Source organism: Lissotriton vulgaris, chromosome 6, assembly GCF_964263255.1.
Source record: "Lissotriton vulgaris chromosome 6, aLisVul1.2, whole genome shotgun sequence".
Classification (NCBI taxonomy): Eukaryota; Metazoa; Chordata; class Amphibia; order Caudata; family Salamandridae; genus Lissotriton; species Lissotriton vulgaris.
In genome coordinates this window covers 1,273,403,517-1,273,409,894 of record NC_141694.1, presented here as the reverse complement: position 1 = coordinate 1,273,409,894, position 6,378 = coordinate 1,273,403,517, and the positions used below count along the sequence as shown (strand labels likewise).

General features: G+C 44.2%; 1 pseudogene; it reads left to right on the top strand.

Annotated features, from left to right (window-relative positions):
- The first annotated feature begins 874 nt into the window (after nucleotides 1–874).
- On the top strand, nucleotides 875–6,160 carry LOC147708767 (arf-GAP with coiled-coil, ANK repeat and PH domain-containing protein 2 pseudogene; annotated as a pseudogene).
- Nucleotides 6,161–6,378: the final 218 nt, after the last annotated feature.

Sequence of the window (6,378 nt, the reverse complement as noted above, 5' to 3'; positions counted from 1 at the left end):
GATGGAGCATGTGTGAAAGAAAAAAAATATGTCCCTAAAGTAAAAACTGTCAATCAAGAGATGTATTGATCTATTGATTTTCGGACATTAAAAACATCTTGTTTTACAGAATCCACAGTCCAAGGTATCTCTGAGGTGTTAAATAATCTGTAACACGTAACATTTACTGCATACTGTTTGAGAAAATCCAATAAATAAAATTTAAAAAATAAACAAATCTGTAACACGTTCAATAGTATATACTAGTTTAGCAGACAGGATTCCCTTACTGACAAAGACTCTGGGGAGCAGGAGTCTCTGTGGTTGCAGAAACATTCCTTTAAAATCGACCTTTGTGACCAGACAATAAAAAAAACAGGTTTGCCTATGTACATGAGGTAAGGACCAACACAGTAGTTGAGTAGAAGAAGGATTTATAGTAGGAACAGGCAGGTACGACCACACTTGTCCACAGCCAGCATAGAACTGACTCGCAGTATAACATTCTAGAATTAGTGGCATCCAGTTACCTGGAGACAGGTAACCTAGATACCACAGTACAGAAAAATAACTAAAGACCACTACCTCCAATGATGAATTGCCTTGTTGCTGAAAATGTAAATGCATGGGTGGAACCCTGCTGAGGACGACATTCTGATTCTATATTTTGTGTCTATGACGCTCGGACTCTTGCATTGTTGTCCGTTGTCTGTGTCTATGTGCGTGTCTGGGAGTCTGGTGTGTCTGCCAGCAGGGACAGTGTTCAGAAGTGGAGGAAGCGCCGAGACCTGGGCAGCGGTGAGGCAGGCTAAAGTTTGACGGACTTCAACTGCTGTGCTCAGCCACCTCCTTATTCCTGCTCACCTTGAACGACGGGAGGGGCCGAGGCAACAGCATGACGGTGACCATTGATCTCGAGCAGGAGTGCTTGAAGGACTCACCCCGTTTCAGAGCCGCTTTGAAGGAAGTTGACGGTGAGGTGACGGAACTGGAAGTGAAACTTGATAAGCTTGTTCAGTTATGTGTTGGCATGATTGATGCAGGCAAGGCCTTTTGTGCTGCCAACAAGCAATTTATGAATGGCATTCGGGACCTCGCACAGTATTTAAGCAAGGATGTGCTGATAGAGTCTAGCTTGACGAAGTTTTCAGACGGCCTCCAAGAAGTGATCAATTATCACACAATCCTGTTTGACCAAGCTCAGAGATCCATCAAAATACAGCTCCAGATATTTATTAAGGATGATCTTCGAAAATTCAAAGATGCAAAGAAGCAGTTTGATAAGGTCAGTAAAGAAAAAGAAAACGCACTAGTTAAAAATGCCCGAGTTAAAAGAACAAAACTGCACGAGGTGGAGGAAGCAACAAACATCTTAATTGTAAAACGAAAACGCTTCCGCCATATAGCTTTGGACAACGTCCTCCAAATCAATGCTCTTCAGTCAAAGCAGAGGTCTGAAATTTTAAAATCGATGTTATCCTTCATGTACGCACATCTAGGCTTCTTCCACCTGGGCTTCAATCTCTTCAGTGAACTTGAACCTGTCATGAAAGAGCTTGGTACACAGTTGGATGGGCTTGTTGTGGATGCAGCAAAAGAGAAGAGGGACATGGAACAAAAGCACTCCACTATTCAGCAAAAGGATTTCACTGACGATGATCTCAGACTTGAAGAGGCTAATGGCATTGTAATAGAAGGATATCTCTTTAAAAGGACCGGTAATACCTTTAAAACTTGGAACAGGTGCTGGTTCTCAATACAAAACAACCAACTGGCATATCAGAAAAAAATGAAGGATAGCCCCACAGTGGTTGTCGAAGATGTACGGCTCTGCACAGTTAAACACCGTGAAGACATAGCAAGACGTTTCTGCTTTGAAGTAGTCTCACCAACAAAGAGCTGTATGCTACAGGCGGACTCAGAAAAGCTGCGACAGGCATGGGTTAAAGCTGTCCAAACAAGTATTGCTACAGCATATAGTGAAAAGAGTGATGAGACGGAGAAGCTGGATAAGACATCTTCACCTTCCACAGGAAGTCTGGACTCTGGCAGCGAGGTGAAAGAGGAATTATTTGAAGGTGCAAGTATTGCTACAGCATATAGTGAAAAGAGTGATGAGAGAGAGAATCTGGATAAGACATCTTCGCCTTCCACAGGAAGTCTGGACTCTGGCAGCGAGGTGAAAGAGGAATTATTTGAAGGTGCAAGTATTGCTACAGCATATAGTGAAAAGAGTGATGAGACGAAGAAGCTGGATAAGACATCTTCACCTTCCACAGGAAGTCTGGACTCTGGCAGCGAGGTGAAAGAGGAATTATTTGAAGGTGCAAGTATTGCTACAGCATATAGTGAAAAGAGTGATGAGATGGAGAAGCTGGATAAGACATCTTCACCTTCCACAGGAAGTCTGGACTTTGGCAGCGAGGTGGAAGAGGAATTATTTGAAGATGCAAGTATTGCTACAGCATATAGTGAAAAGAGTGATGAGATGGAGAAGCTGGATAAGACATCTTCACCTTCCATAGGAAGTCTGGACTCTGGCAGCCAGGTGAAAGAGGAATTATTTGAAGGTGCAAGTATTGCTACAGCATATAGTGAAAAGAGTGATGAGACGGAGAAGCTGGATAAGACATCTTCACCTTCCACAGGAAGTCTGGACTCTGGCAGCGATGTGAAAGAGGAATTATTTGAAGGTGAAATTGAATTACAGCTGATTCAGTGTATTGCTGGAAACTCTGTCTGCTGCGATTGTGGTCTGGCGGATCCGCCATGGGCCAGCATCAACCTTGGAATCATCCTGTGCATCGAGTGTGCTGGGATTCACAGGAGTCTTGGTGTGCACTTTTCAAAAGTAAGGTCATTAACTTTAGATACATGGGAGCCTGAATTACTAATGCTGATGCTTGAACTGGGAAATCAGGTTATTAATCAAATATATGAAGCTAAATTGAAAACCCTTGGAGTGAAGAAGCCAGACAAGGAAAGTCCAAGACTGGAAAAAGAGGAATATATCAGAGCAAAGTACGTGGAAAAGAGGTTTGTGAATCAGGACTGCGTTGCTTCACACCCTCTTGGTGGACAGAAATGGGCTTATTCCGAGTGCAAGAACGAAGACCCCAATAGTTCTGAGAAGTCCCTGGCATCACAGGATCACTTCTCAACATCTTCCAGAAGTTCAGTGGAAAGCAACAACAGTGAAATCCACTTCAGTTCAGATGGCAGGCGAGAACTTCTTGCATCTACTGTCTCCTCAAACAGTTTGTATGAACCAGTCCTAGAGGTCGAGAAGCGAGATTCTTCAGTATTTCAGTATTCGGAAAAGTTTCATCCAGGGCTGCACCTTTATCGAGCTGCGTATGAGGAAAGCCTTCCTGATATGACAGAAGCATTAGCACATGGTGCAGATGTTAACTGGGTGAATGAAGAGGAAAACAACGCAACACCACTCATTCAGGCTGTGCATGGGGGATCTTTGGTCGCCTGTGAGTTCCTGCTGCAGAATGGCGCCAATGTTAATCACATGGATCTGTGTGGCAGAGGACCCCTGCATCATGCAACTGTTTTAGGGCACACTGGGCAAGTCTGCTTATTTCTGAAGCGTTGGGCAAATCAGCACACCATAGATGAAGAAGGAAAAGACCCCTTGACTATTGCAGTTGAAGCTGCAAATACTGACATTGTAACACTGTTGCGAGGGGCAAGAATGAATGAGGAGAAGCTGGATAAGACATCTTCACCTTCCACAGGAAGTCTGGACTCTGGCAGCGAGGTGAAAGAGGAATTATTTGAAGGTGCAAGTATTGCTACAGCATATAGTGAAAAGAGTGATGAGACGGAGAAGCTGGATAAGACATCTTCACCTTCCACAGGAAGTCTGGACTCTGGCAGCGAGGTGAAAGAGGAATTATTTGAAGGTGCAAGTATTGCTACAGCATATAGTGAAAAGAGTGATGAGATGGAGAAGCTGGATAAGACATCTTCATCTTCCACAGGAAGTCTGGACTCTGGCAGCGAGGTGAAAGAGGAATTATTTGAAGGTGCAAGTATTGCTACAGCATATAGTGAAAAGAGTGATGAGACGGAGAAGCTGGATAAGACATCTTCACCTTCCACAGGAAGTCTGGACTCTGGTAGCGAGGTGAAAGAGGAATTATTTGAAGGTGCAAGTATTGCTACAGCATATAGTGAAAAGAGTGATGAGACGGAGAAGCTGGATAAGACATCTTCACCTTCCACAGGAAGTCTGGACTCTGGCAGCGAGGTGAAAGAGGAATTATTTGAAGGTGCAAGTATTGCTACAGCATATAGTGAAAAGAGTGATGAGATGGAGAAGCTGGATAAGACATCTTCATCTTCCACAGGAAGTCTGGACTCTGGCAGCGAGGTGAAAGAGGAATTATTTGAAAGTGCAAGTATTGCTACAGCATACAGTGAAAAGAGTGATGAGACGGAGAAGCTGGATAAGACATCTTCACCTTCCACAGGAAGTCTGGACTCTGGCAGCGAGGTGAAAAAGGAATTATTTGAAGGTGCAAGTATTGCTACAGCATATAGTGAAAAGAGTGATGAGACGGAGAAGCTGGATAAGACATCTTCACCTTCCACAGGAAGTCTGGACTCTGGCAGCGAGGTGAAAGAGGAATTATTTGAAGGTGCAAGTATTTCTACAGCATATAGTGAAAATAGTGATGAGACGGAGAAGCTGGATAAGACATCTTCACCTTCCACAGGAAGTCTGGACTCTGGCAGCGAGGTGAAAGAGGAATTATTTGAAGGTGCAAGTATTGCTACAGCATATAGTGAAAAGAGTGATGAGATGGAGAAGCTGGATAAGACATCTTCACCTTGCACAGGAAGTCTGGACTCTGGCAGCGAGGTGAAAGAGGAATTATTTGAAGGTGCAAGTATTGCTACAGCATATAGTGAAAAGAGTGATGAGACGGAGAAGCTGGATAAGACATCTTCACCTTCCACAGGAAGTCTGGACTCTGGCAGCGAGGTGAAAGAGGAATTATTTGAAGGTGAAATTGAATTACAGCTGATTCAGTGTATTGCTGGAAACTCTGTCTGCTGCGATTGTGGTCTGGCGGATCCGCCATGGGCCAGCATCAACCTTGGAATCATCCTGTGCATTGAGTGTGCTGGGATTCACAGGAGTCTTGGTGTGCATTTTTCAAAAGTAAGGTCATTAACTTTAGATACATGGGAGCCTGAATTACTAATGCTGATGCTTGAACTGGGAAATCAAGTTATTAATCAAATATATGAAGCTAAATTGAAAACCCTTGGAGTGAAGAAGCCAGACAAGGAAAGCCCAAGACTGGAAAAGGAGGAATATATCAGAGCAAAGTACGTGGAAAAGAGGTTTGTGAATCAGGACTGCGTTGCTTCACACCCTCTTGGTGGACAGAAATGGCCTTATTCTGAGCGCAAGAACGAAGACCCCAATAGTTCTGAGAAGTCCCTGGCATCACAGGATCACTTCTCAACATCTTCCAGAAGTTCAGTGGAAAGCAACAACAGTGAAATCCTCTTCAGTTCAGGTGGCAGGCGAGAACTTCTTGCATCTACTGTCTCCTCAAACAGTTTGTATGAACCAGTCCTAGAGGTCGAGAAGCGAGATTCTTCAGTATTTCAGGATTCGGAAAAGTTTAATCCAGGGCTGCACCTTTATCGAGCTGCGTATGAGGAAAGCCTTCCTGATATGGCAGAAGCATTAGCACATGGCGCAGATGTTAACTGGGTGAATGAAGAGGAAAACAACGCAACACCACTCATTCAGGCTGTGCATGGGGGATCTTTGGTCGCCTGTGAGTTCCTGCTGCAGAATGGCGCCAATGTTAATCACATGGATCTGTGTGGCAGAGGACCCCTGCATCATGCAACTGTTTTAGGGCACACTGGGCAAGTCTGCTTATTTCTGAAGCGTTGGGCAAATCACCACGCCATAGATGAAGAAGGAAAAGACCCCTTGACTATTGCAGTTGAAGCTGCAAATACTGACATTGTAACACTGTTGCGAGGGGCAACAATGAATGAGGAGATGCGGGAATATGAAGGACTATATGGACAGCCAGGCGACGAGACCTACCAAGACATACTCTGTGATTTTTCACACCTGGCAACCAATTATCCTGAGAAATTAAACCTTTTCCAGCCGTCCGATACACCAAAGTCTTGAGTGATGTGGAGGAGAAAAAAGTACCCATGTCCCTACCCACATCTGGTGCTTATGGAGTAAAGTGCCTGGTCCCTGGCTCATTGCCTGACTTGGGAACATTAGTTTAAGTACCGAACAGTCTGGGACCTCCTACAGCATTTGATTGACACAATACATCTAGGGCTTTTATATGCAGAAAGACACCACAGTGCACCAGGAATTATAAATACCTCAGCCAC